This window comes from Schistocerca gregaria, chromosome 4 (genome assembly GCF_023897955.1).
Source record: "Schistocerca gregaria isolate iqSchGreg1 chromosome 4, iqSchGreg1.2, whole genome shotgun sequence".
Classification (NCBI taxonomy): domain Eukaryota; kingdom Metazoa; phylum Arthropoda; class Insecta; order Orthoptera; family Acrididae; genus Schistocerca; species Schistocerca gregaria.
This window is the reverse complement of record NC_064923.1, coordinates 352,505,370-352,519,024: the sequence shown is the minus strand read 5'-3', so window position 1 is coordinate 352,519,024 and position 13,655 is coordinate 352,505,370. Positions and strand designations below refer to the sequence as shown.

General features: G+C 40.4%; 1 protein-coding gene across 1 annotated transcript in view; it reads left to right on the top strand.

Annotated features, from left to right (window-relative positions):
- The window catches only part of LOC126267727 (probable cytochrome P450 305a1), a 106,936-nt gene that overhangs the window by 89,561 nt on the left and 3,720 nt on the right, over positions 1–13,655 (top strand). The gene's annotated exons all lie outside the window — the stretch shown is intronic.

The following is a 13,655-nucleotide window of genomic DNA, read 5'->3' as shown; positions in this document are numbered from 1 at the left end:
TAGAATACTGAATCGAACCTTCGATCTCAAAGGTACAATCTAGATAGTAGAGGATCACTTGCCACTGTGGTCACAAATGCTAAAGTCAGCACGGTAGTGGCATCAACAGTCCTGGAATTATAACATCAACGTATCCATACAGATTCACCAAGACTGTTTCAGCACTGTGCCAGGAATTCTGGCATAATCACACCCCCAAGGCGGTGACATAATCACTTCTGGAATTCTAGCATCATTGTGTTACTGCTCTGTGAAGGCAACCACCCTGGTCCGCAGCCCCCAGCACCTCCATGACCTGTTACCTCCTCCCCCTACTCCCCCATTCAATGCAGAATCAATGTGCGTGCAGTGCTGTTTTGCTCCTGCTCTACTGTAGAAAAGCTGTTTGCTGGCAAAGCCTATGACTGGGCCATCACAAGAATGACTTGATATGTATGATATTTCTTAACACATAATGCTACCTTGTCACTGTCATTTCCTCACTGTCTAGATCTCATTTGTTCAATTGATGAGACGCTTCTTTTGGTCAAGAAAGGCTTTAACAAGTCTATTTGTTGTAAATATCTATCAGATAAATGTTCTCAAAGCTTTCTGCATCAAGATTTGAAATGTATGATAATGTGGGATTGTATGAATGTAGACAAAAGGTATATTGTTCAACAAATAATGGCAATTCAACAGATTGGCAAGTCGATGGATTTCCTTAGTAGGTCCTCCAGCACAACATTCTTCATATGCTGGAACTATACACCTTTTTTCAAATGTCTGCTCATTCTTTCTCCACGCAAGAGGCGGTAATGACAATATAACAGAAATAAATTACCTAGAAAGACCCTGACTGCGATTACAGTATATTTTCATCCATCTGTAATAATTATTATGAAGTGTATATGACATTATACTTTTGGTTTTTGTATCATTATTACAGTGCCACTAGGGCTGCAGCTGGAACAAGAAATGGAGGTAATCCACATTTGACAGCAGTAGCAACAGTCAACAGGTGTATATAGCAATCAAGAGCAATGCTGTAAAATTGTCACTATGGAAATAGATAAGTCCTACAAAAATGTATTTATTTATTTATTTTTTCGTTTTCAACCCAAGCAATTAACAGCACACACACACACACACACACACACACAAACTTGCAGTTTATAAAATGGCGACATTTGAATTGCCTCTAAATATGTCTGAGCCTTGTTGATAAACACACTGATGTAGGACTTGCTAACTAATAGATATGACCAACTGTCGTTGCACAGTGCAATGCTTGTGATGATGTAATAATAATAACTTTAGATGCCATGTCAATATGGCGCTGTGTGAATGTGCTACCGTTCACTCTGAGATGCTTGTCAACCACAAGTTGCAATATTCAGCACTCAGCACATGTCATCATCACTTCTAGGTAACAGGTGCACTGTGTCCTCAGGAAGCTTGACAATGAGCATGATCGCTCTGAATTTAGCATCAAAGATAATTATAGCTCTATGCATTTTGCTGATGATGAACCGATAGTATAGGTAGAGTATTATTTTTTTTTAAAAAATTTGCGAATAGTATATACTCACAGCAATCGATAAGTAGTTCACCCACTTGTGAGGGGACCATCAAAGCGTAAAGTTGCAGACACACACATCAAGGCTCCCTGACATGGGACATTTTAAGTATTAGCACAGATTGTGGTGAATAGGTTATGACGGCGCCAAAACAAATATGCTTAACTAATAATTCATTTCCTTGTAGGCGAGGATGCTGCATGGAAATATTGCTGTTCAATCGAACCTACAGTTTAAACACCAATGGCAGTTAGCATCTCAGTATCAGCGTGATATAAATCCAGGAATTCTATCCAGTGGTGGCATTTGAAAATCTCCACTTAAAGACATAAACGCAATATTATCCAAGGTGAAAGACGTCAACTATGCTATGTGTCAAAGCATATTTCAACGTTGTTCCAGGGAAACAATTGATGCCCTTAGTTTTATACAGCCAATATCTAAGGAAATTTCACTGCACGCCCCCAGTAGTCTCAGAGAACATGCACGTCGTATATCACATAACAGCATTTTAGGGACAGAGTATTAAGTTATTGAAGAACATAATGCTGTTCAACGAACTTGCAGTTGTTAAAATTATGACAGTTGTAACAAGCTTAGTCTCCCACTTAAATGTTTAAACCAGTAACACTATGGATGGAGGTAGGAAAGAAGAAGAAGAAGAGGGAGGATGTGCTATTACAATTTCACCATCCATCACAGTGATTGTGCGTTAGACAGAACGTGCAGGGTCATCAAAAGGGAATCGTATATGTTTGGTAATCACCCTACACGTTTAACCAAAAGTGCAAAGCAAGTTGGGAATGAGTAATTTGAAAGAACGCCTGTTGTTGTACTGCTGCAAGGAATAGAGTTCAGATAAGGGAAGTCACATCAGTCATTTCAGAGATTCAAGAAAGGTGTAGCATTTAGTACTTATGGTGACAGTTGTTACTGAGCTCCACAGGCTAGTACACAATACATTATCGTGTAGACATGTAATATACAAGGACTGGGTGATATGACAGGCTGATCTCATAGAAATGTGAGAATACTCATTATCAAATAAAGGTTGCAAGTAAATTTTAATGCTGGTTCAGTAGACATATATCCTAAACGCGTGCAGGCTCTGCTTGTGAAGGTAAAGACAAAGAAAGATGTTACACAGATGTTCGAACAATTGCTGTCGACTGGAAAAAATCTGTGACCTGACAACTCCCAGCCTTTTTCCCACTCGGTAACTTAAAGTTTTTCTGGGACAAAAACGTGTATAGCTTGTTGTATGACATATAAGCAAAGTTTTAGTCATCTTACTACAAGTCTGATGATGGTTTAGGATTCAAACTCAGCACACAGAAGTTTAAGGATTCATCATGTATAAATTGTTCAAAGCAATGTGAGGTCGTGAAGACTGGAAGTTGAATGTACATATCGAATTCTAATCATTGCAGAACTTCATTGCAGGCACTATAGCGTACGGATTACTTCTGCATGATAGCCTCATAAACTACTCGTCCCTAATTGGAATTGTGCAATGTATAGTGTAAATGTAGAGGTTACCCACATGTAGAGTGTTTTACAACGACGTCTCGATTTGCAAACATCATCATAAATGCACAAGGGTTTTATGATGAGTTACAGCAGTTTGTATTGAAGATGTTACATTCATCACATTCTCCGAACCAGGTAAGTATTAACATGGTATTCTACAATCTAAACTCCCCCAAAATCGTTTAGTTCAGTGTCGTGTGCTAAACTTCAGAAAACAGAGGTGTGGGTGGCACGATTTTAAGATGTAAAACCCTGGGATGATGATGAAGTGGTGAGTGAATGTGTGGTGTCATGGCTTCGGACTAATGATAATAGATTCAGCATAGTTTATGTCAAAGGTCGTGAGAAGATGACCTGGTTCCAAGACAGTAATAAAAATGCATCTGTTCAGAATTTCAAAACACCCGAATATCCAGACCTCAACCAGCTGAAATGTGGACGAGTTTCTGAATGCTTCAAAAAATGTACAATTACTATTTAATTTATTTACCAATAATTAAACTGTTCTTTTTCTAATAAGCTTTGTATTCATTTATTCAGTTCATATTTTTTCACTTCCTCACTTATGGGCTTTAGATGAGTATTTAAAAAATGTTGTGCGTCCTCCTGGTAGCCTCTTTGCCTCCTGGGCCAGCAGGCTCAAATTCTCGTGGTTCAGCTGTGTCTGAAGCGGAGTTGGCCGAGAGCTGGAAGAAACTTGCTGAGTCATCCACATGCATCACGTACCATAAGCACTGCAACACACGTGTTTGCCCCCAGCACAGCAGTACCACCAAGGATGTCGTCTTACAACATCATAGGCTCTTTCGAGCTGGTCTTCATTTTCCACTTGTGTACACATGATCACGAAACAATGAATGGCATCATTGTTTTACCAGGATCGCTTTCCACGCGCAGATGGAAATGCATGACAGCTCTTTGGTACACTAGAATCGATGAAACGCATGTGGAAAAAAATATAACGCAACATTTGTCAGACGAACTGTGCAGAAAGTTTCACAAAAATACCCTGCTGGAAGTGGTTCCTCGTCACCACACTAACAGGCGAACATGAAAACAGGAGAGTCCTCTACATGCCCATGAATTATAAAGGACCGGTTTCAGAAATTAGTGCTAGGCAATTTCACAGTACGAATTCGTAAATTGTAAGCCTAATGAAATTACTCGCTTCAGATTCAGATACCATGCGAATAGAAAAGCCTTGAAATTAACGCCAGCAGGTGTCTATAATCTAACTATCCAAAAGTTTATGTAGGTCAGACTGCCAGAACGTTTGAAATACTCTTCAAACATCACACTTCAGTTCAGAATAATAAAACAGTATTTGGTGAAAATTTGGTAACACAAAAGAATGCTGTTTGAACTACTGATATGCATTTGGAAGTGCTGCAAATTGAGTTCGAGGGCATTTACTGAAAATATTTCGAGAAACTAAAGATTTTTACAGATCATCTGCAACAGCCTAGCAGCACATTAAGTCAGCATAACATTTTATTAACAGTGCATTTGTTAGAACCTTTGAAAGCGTCTTTCAGTCGCCCACCTCACTACAGAGCAGAAATGATGAACAGCCCCACTCACCAACAAGAAGAGTATTGGCAGCGCATTGGCTCAGCCACCGTCCTAGCCAGCATGCAGACTGGCTTCCATACGTACTGCAGACTCACACCAAACAACGCCACCAAGCCGAAACAAATACAACTAACCAAAACTGTCGCACCTTGTTCCCTGTAACTTCAGTTGCAGCACAGTTTCATTTTCATAATTTATTGTTTTACACCTTTTATGGTTGTATACTTCTAATGTTTTTAAAAATTTGTTATGACATTTCATACAGTTCTAGGTCATTTACATAATTCCACTTACGTAATTTCACGATCTTTTTGTCTTCTGCTATATATCCAATCATTTTTGTGAGCCTATACTTGCAATATTACGAAGATAAAATTTTTATACAGATTTATTTTCACAGTCTACATATCTTACGATACTATTCAGATTTCATTACTTTATTTCCACATTCGTAATCTACTATCTGTCCCCTTTTTACATTTTTACAGCCCGCCACTGGTAGCTGAGTGGTGTCACACCTAACGGCCTGGGTTCGATTCCTGGCTGGGTCGGAGATTTTCTCCGCTCATCGACTGGGTGTTGTGCTGTCCTTGTCATCATCATTTCATCCCCAGTGACACGCAAGCCGCCGAAGTTGCGTCAACTCGAAAGAATTGTACAAGGTGAACTGTCTACGCGACGGGAGGCCCTAGCCACACGGCATTTCCATTTCACATTTTTACACATTCATTCTGGTATTTTAGACAAGGATTTTTTTTTACATAATTGACCTCTAGAAATTTCAATGTAAAACCCTCTTCTCTTAAACCCATAACTTCCGTGCCACTATCCTTTCCTTCCCCCCCCCCCCCCCCACCCCCTCCCTGTTGAATTTTATATTTGTGGCCTGCCATTGGATATAACAGACGAAACGGCACGTAGATACCATTGTCATCTAATGGGAAAGTTCTGCAGTGCAGCTAACAGTACATGCTACTTGAAGTACCAACTGCCACGACGAAAACAGTTTTTTTTTCGTAATTTTGGCAGTTGTGATTCTCATTTTATTGTTGAGCACTTAACATGATTTTGTGTTGAAGGCTGGGCAGGTCAGTGTTATTGTTGACAATGTAAAAAAATGCATTTTCATTCTCCAAATGAATCATTTCTAGAAGATCGTTTTTGAGAAATTCCAGAGTGTATATCTGGGTGGATACACTCTGGATCCTGCCTTCTATTCACCTGCGCCAGGACTTTCGTGTCATGCACTGTTAGAAAAGAAACATACAACTGAATCGACCTGTCGTCAGATTGAAAGATGAGATCCAAACTGTGATACTGATGCTGGCAATGAATATCTCCACGAGGAAGACATGGAGTATCTCATCACTTTGCATGATCTGCACACGTCTTAACACTGTGTTTCGAGTGAATAATCCCACAAAATACTTCTGGCCCCATGATAATGCTATGAAATAAGCAGAGATAAAATCTACACTTCAGAAATCTCCAGCAGTGTCTCAGCTTGGGGATGCAACTTGTTACAATCATCTGTATTATCTCCTTATACCAGCACTACAGGAATATCCAGTAGAGTCTCAGGTTGGGGATGCAACTCGCTAGAATCACCTACGTTATCTCCTTTGACCAGCATGCCTGGTTAAAGAAGTACTTTGATGTTAATAACGAAGAGAGTGATTATGGGAAATTTTTTTATAAATTAGTGACTAATTCAGTTACGGGATTCATGTAGTTCACTCTTAGGACTGGCGTCATGACGCTATAGGTTACGTTGCCAGGCCAAATTTTAAGTGGGCCACAATCTTCAATGGAGAACTGGTGACTGTGGAGATGGCTAAGGCTTAAGTAGAGTTACCGAAGCCTATCTATATGGGTAGGTGTATTATGGACCTCTCCGAACTCTAAATGTACGGATTCCAGTACGAGTTTGCTAACTTTTCTCGTGTTACCTTATAAGGATTCATACAATTTCATATACTAGGCTAAAGGTCATGATTCATATGAAGTAATTAGCTACAATCCTGAGGAATTCGACCTTACTGGACTTGCAGCTGATATTCCTTGCAGCTTAACATCTTAGATGAAGAAAGTCATCGGCCTGATGAATGATGAGGTGGATGGCTTGCATATCATGGAGTTTATGGGGCTCAGATCAAAAATGTACACATACTGTACAGATGCGGGTGTCACCCAAAGATGTCTGTGCAGTGGCTGTGCACAGTTGGTATTTTATAGAGTGCAGGTGTGTTTGTGTGGTGTTATTGATTGACTGGGTTGAAAATAATAACACAAATTTTTTTCGATACGATTATTTACATAGCGACAATTACACTATATTCCTCCTGATTCTATACACACTTGTGAACTGTTGCTGCTGCTGTATCATGAGGAACACCTCCATTTCTTTTCCTGTTGTAGCTCTGAGAGTTCCGTAATGACAACAAAACATACTTAAGCACAACGTTATGCACACATCATGTTAATAATTGTTTTAGAAGGATGAGTACTTACAGCAATTGCAGCAAGGGTCCTCCGAAGTAATGCAATTTTGTTATATTGTTGTTTTTGCTGCTTGTGTGGTGGAGGCCTGGACAGACATTTTAAAAAGGGTATACGATTCCAGCATATGCAGAATGTTATATCAGTGCACCCAGTCAGGTAATGATTCTTCTTGTCATTCTTTTGCATTGCCTTTATTTGTTGAACAATATTCCTCTTGTCTACAGCCATATGCCCCTCCACGATCAAGGCATTCCATTCCTGATACACAAATCTGTGAATATATTTCTCTGATAGATGTTTATAATAAATATACTTGTTAAAGCAAGAGTCCTATCAGTTTCAACACACGAGATCTCGGCGTACGTACAGAAAGCAAAAAAAATGACAGCAACACTTCAACGTTTTGCATTTACAAATATCTTATACATTCTACACCTAAAACCATGTGTTAATAAAGCAATATAAGTTCTTGCTGGCTGTACAACACGAGAAGTGGTTATTACCAAACTAATAATTAGGCTGCGTCCACAAGGTCTTATCTCTTATTAATCCTGTGTAAGGCACTGGTGCAGAGACCGATGGTTACTCACTACCACCTTCATGGGAAGTATACTTCTTTCAGACAAACGGAAGGAAGAAACAAAATATTAATATCGATATGACATTCTCTTTTGAATTGTGATTATTAGCTTCCAATGAATATATCTTTTTTTACATAGAACAACATGATTAACATTACATGAGTCATGTCGTAGACGAGTACACGCCGCTGTCGTACAAAGACTTACTTTTCTGGATAGCCAAGAAATATACAATCTGCAAAAACGATTTGGTGAACAAAATACTAGCTTGCTCATTTATGAACCAATACAGTACGTAAGCAGAATTGAAGCTGCCCCATGTTAATCTCCCCCATGAACCATGGACCTTGCCGTTGGTGGGGAGGCTTGCGTGCCTCAGCGATACATATGGCCGTACCATAGGTGCAACCACAATGGAGGGGTATCTGTTGAGAGGCCAGACAAACATGCGGTTTCTGAAGAGGGGCAGCAGCCTTTTCAGTAGTTGCAGGGGCAACAGTCTGGATGATTGACTGATCTGGCCTTGCAACATTAACCAAAACGGCCTTGCTGTGCTGGTACTGCGAACGGCTGAAAGCAAGGGGAAACTACAGCCGTAATTTTTCCCGAGGACATGCAGCTTTACTGTATGATTAAATGATGATGGCATCCTCTTGGGTAAAATATTCCGGAGGTAAAATAGGCCCCCATTCGGATCTCCGGGCGAGGACTACTCAGGAGGACATCGTTATCAGGAGAAAGATAACTGGCGTTCTACGGATCGGAGCGTGGAATGTCAGATCCCTTAATCGGGCAGGTAGGTTAGAAAATTTAAGAAGGGAAATGGATAGGTTAAAGTTAGATATAGTGCGAATTAGTGAAGTTCGATGGCAGGAGGAACAAGACTTTTGGTCAGGTGAATACAGGGTTATAAGTACAAAATCAAATAGGGGTAATGCAGGAGTAGGTTTAATAATGAATAAAAAGCTACTACAAAACAGCATAGTGAACCCATTATTGTGGCCACGATAGACACAAAGCCCATGCCCAAATACAGTAGTACAAGTTTGTATGCCAACTAGCTCTGCAGATGATGAAGAAATTGAGGAAATGTATGACGAGATAAAGGAAATTATTCAGGTAGTGAAGGGAGACGAAAATTTAATAGTCATGGGTGACTGGAATTCGTCAGTAGCAAAAGGGAGAGAAGGAAACATAGTAGGTGATTATGGAGTGGGGCTAAGAAATGAAAGTGGAATCCCTCTGGTAGAATTTTGCACAGAGCATAACTTAATCATAGCTAACACTTGGTTCAAGAATCATAAAAGAAGGTTGTATACATGGAAGAATCCTGGAGATACTAAAAGGTATCAGATAGATTATATAATGGTAAGACAGAGATTTAGGAATCAGGTTTTAAATTGTAGGACATTTCCAGGGGAAGATGTGACCTGTAGGTTAAAACTGAAGAAACTGCAAAAAGGTGGGAATTTAAGGACATGGGATCTGGATAAGCTGAAAGAATCAGAGGTTGTACGGAGTTTCAAGGAGAGCATAAGGGAACAATTGACAGGAATGGGGGAAAGAAACACAGTAAAAGAAGAATGGGTAGCTCTGAGGGATGAAGTAGTGAAGGCAGCAGAGGATCAAATAGGTAAAAAGACGAGGGCTGCTACAAATCCTTCGGTAACAAAAGAAATACTGAATTTAATTGATGAAAGGAGAAAATATAAAAATGCAGTAAATGAAGCAGGCAAAAAGGAATATAAACGTCTCAAAAATGAGATCGGCAGGAAGTGCAAAATGGCTAAGCAGGGATGGCTAGAGGACAAATGTAAGGATGTAGAAGCTTATCTCACTAGGGTTATGATAGATACTGCTTACAGGAAGAGACCTTTGGAGAGAAGAGAACCACGCGTATGAATATCAAGAGCTCAGATGGAAACCCAGTTCTAAGCAAAGAAGGTGGAAGGAGTATATAGAAGGTTTATACAAGGGCGATGTACTTGAGGACAATATTATGGAAATGGAAGAGGATGAAGACGAGATGGGAGATAAGATACTGCGTGAAGAGTTTGACAGAGCACTGAAAGACCTGAGTCGAAACAAGGCCCCTGGAGTAGACAACATTCCATTAGAACTACTGACGGCCTTGGGAGAACCAGTCATGTCAAAACTCTACCAGCTGGTGAGCAAGATGCATGAGACAGGCGAAATACCCTCAGACTTCAAGAAGAATATAATAATTCCAATCCCAAAGAAAGCAGGTGGTGACAGATGTGAAAATTGCCGAACTATCAGTTTAATAAGTCACAGCTGCAAAATATTAACGCGAGTTCTTTACAGACGAATGGAAAAAGTGGTAGATGTGGACCTCGAGGAGGATCAGTTTGGATTCCGTAGAAATGTTGGAACACGAGAGGCAATACTGAACCTACGACTTATCTTAGAAGAAAGATTAAGAAAATGCAAACCTACGTTTCTAGCTTTTGTAGACTTAGAGAAAGCTTTTGACAATGTTCACTGGAATACTCTCTTTCAAATTCTGAAGGTGGCAGGGGTAAAATACAGGGAGAGAAGGGCTATATACAATTTGTACAAAAACCAGATGGCAGTCATAAAAGTCGAGGGGCATGAAAGGGAAGCAGTGGTTGGGAAAGGAGTGAGACAGGGTTTTAGCCTCTCCCCGATGTTTTTCAATCTGTATATTGAGCAAGCAGTAAAAGAAACAAAAGAAAAATTTGGAGTAGGTCTTGAAATTCATGGAGAAGATGTAAAAACTTTGAGGTTCGCCGATGACATTGTAATTCTGTCAGAGACGGCAAAGGACTTGGAAGAGCAGTTGAACGGAATGGATAGTGTCTTGAAAGGAGGATATAAGATGAACATCAACAAAAGCAAAACAAGGATAATGGAATGTAGTGAAATTAAATCGGGTGATGCTGAGGGAATTAGATTAGGAAATGAGACACTTAAAGTAGTAAACGAGTTTTTCTATTTAGGAAGTAAAATAACTGATGTTGGACGAAGTAGAGAGGATATAAAATGTAGACTGGCAATGGCAAGGAAAGCGTTTCTGAAGAAGAGAAATTTGTTAACATTGAATATAGATTTATATATCAGGAAGTCGTTTATGAAAGTATTTGTTTGGAGTGTAGCCATGTATGGAAGTGAAACATGGACGATAACTAGTTTGGACAAGAAGAGAATAGAAGCTTTCAAAATGTGATGCTAGAGAAGAATGCTGAAGATAAGGTGGATAGATCACGTAACTAATGAGGAGGTATTGAATAGGATTGGGGAGAAGAGGAGTTTGTGGCACAACTTGACTAGAAAAAGGGATCGGTTGGTAGGACATGTTTTGAGGCATCAAGGGATCACAAATTTAGCATTGGAGGGCAGCGTGGAGGGTAAAAATCGTAGATGGAGACCAAGAGATGAATACAGTAAGCAGATTCAGAAGGATGTAGGTTGCAGTAGGTACTGGGAGATCAAGAAGCTTGCACAGGATAGAGTAGCATGGAGAGCTGTATCAAACCAGTCTCAGGACTGAAGACAACAACAACAACATGTTAATCGTAACCAAGAATATTAATCTGCTATTTATTCTGCTTTCATAACCATGGAGTATTACTTTTCTGATGTTGCCACCAAATCATAAGTAAAGTAAAAACATTATCTTGTATTCCAGATTAGTTGTATGGAGTAATAGTGTGTACAGTTCTCAGTATGATGCCGTGAATTTGAATTGTAAGCTACTTTCATATTTCGCTCTCCACATTTTTCAGTAAGATTCAATACAGTCACGCTCAAAAGCAAACACCATTGCACACAAGGAAATGCACACCTTCATTTCAGAACAGCTCAAATGGAACACACACGCAAAAGAAGGTTTTGCGCTCCTTCAGACGTGCAAGCCATGTAGAGCGTCTCAGCGCCCTCAGTTGTCATTGGTTGATGCCGTTCTCCTCTCGAAGATCTTAGGCAAGATAAACTAGCGTGACAGATGTTGAAGTGAATACACGGAAAATCAATCATTGGATCCAGATACGACAACAGAGATTATTCATGCGTAGTAAACTTGCAAGAACAAATGTGTGTGAATTCCTAAGGGCTGGTCAGAGTGGCCGAGCGATTCTAGGCGCTACAGTCTGGAATCGCGCATCCACTACGGTCGTAGGTTTGAATCCTGCCTCCGGCATGGATGTGTGTGATGTCCTTAGGTTAGTTAGGTTTAAGCAGTTCTAAGTTCTAGGGGACTGATGACCTTAGAGCTTAAGTCCCATAGTGCTCTGAGCCATTTGATTTGAGCCAGTTCCTAAGGGATCATACTGCTGAGGTGATTGGTCCCTAGACTTACACACTATTTAAACTAACTTATGCTAAAAACGCGCGCACAGACACACACACACACACACACACACACACACACACACACACACACACATCCATGCCCGAGGGAGGACTCGAACCTCCCGTGGGAGGGCTTCGCAAACTGCTGAGGTGACTGGTCCCTAGACTTACACACTATTTTAACTAACTTATGCTAAAAACGCGCACACACACACACACACACACACACACACACACACACACACACACACACACATCCATGCCCGAGGGAGGACTCGAACCTCCCGTGGGAGGGCTTCGCAATCCGTGACATGGCGCCTCGAACCAAGCGGCCACTCAGGACGGACAATGCAAGAACATAGGAGGAAGGAAAAAATAGGCTTTAACGTTCTGTCGACTTAGAGGTTATTACAGATGAAGCACAAGCTCGGAATGTTTCTAGGATGTGGAAGGAATTTGGCCATGCCCTTTCAAAGGAAATAGCACAGGATTTCCCTGGAAATGTTTAGGGAAATCACGGGAAACATAAATCTTGATGGCCGGACATGAATTTGAACCGTTATCCTCCAGAATGCGCTACCCACTGCACCATCTGGCTCGGTGTAAGACAGTAGTATATGAGTGTTGGCAAATTATAACTGATTACTTTCAAGATTTACTTTTTATGTCAAAATGAAGATCTCATGTGTAGCAGTTTTTCTAAAAAGTGGACAAGAAAATAGTTTTTCTCCATTGTGTGAATGTTACAGTTATCTATGAGCCACTGGAAGTTCAGTTTCACTCAGATGTTTTCGTTGAATGTAACTGACCAGAGCTAATTTTTCTTTTTACATACACTATAAGACAAAAAAAGAACAACCCATGAAAAAGGAGGTATGCAAATTGGTCATAAACTAATATTCATACGGTTATTGACCAAAACACAAAACTACAAACTCTGTTACCAGTGGACGAATACATGACTTTGCAGCCCAATTCCACAGCATACCTGACATGGGTAGTGAACAGGGGACATATCAATACTAGGACATGATGTTATTGCGAATTTTATTCCATGTGCTCAGCTGGACAGTAACTATTAGTCACACACAGTCACATGAATAATATACACAGGTATCAGCGTTTGAGACAGGACGAGTAGCTAGGTTCAAAGAAGCTGCTTAGAGCAATCGTCCAACCGCCCGACATTTGAAAAGGAGCGATACCACTATCTGACGATGTTGTCAGGAATGGGTGAACTTTGGTTAAACACAATGTCAAGAAGGAAGCGGACAACCTACGGCGAAAACAGAACGTGAGAACAGAGCAATCGTCAGGGAGGTGCTCAGAGCCCTAGAATCACTGTTATCAACAATCCGACATGCGTCTGATGCATCAGTGACCACAAGGACAATTAATAAACAGCTTATAGTGAAGATCCTGAACTAATGGCGCCTCTTGAGCCGACTACTGTTGACCTCTGTACTCCAACGCTCCCGTTTGCACTGGTGTCGGGTTCAGTTTCCCTGGAATCTCATTGACCGGAGTAGAATTGTCTTCAGTTATGAGTCCTGCTTAGAAATGAACCCCGATGAACAGT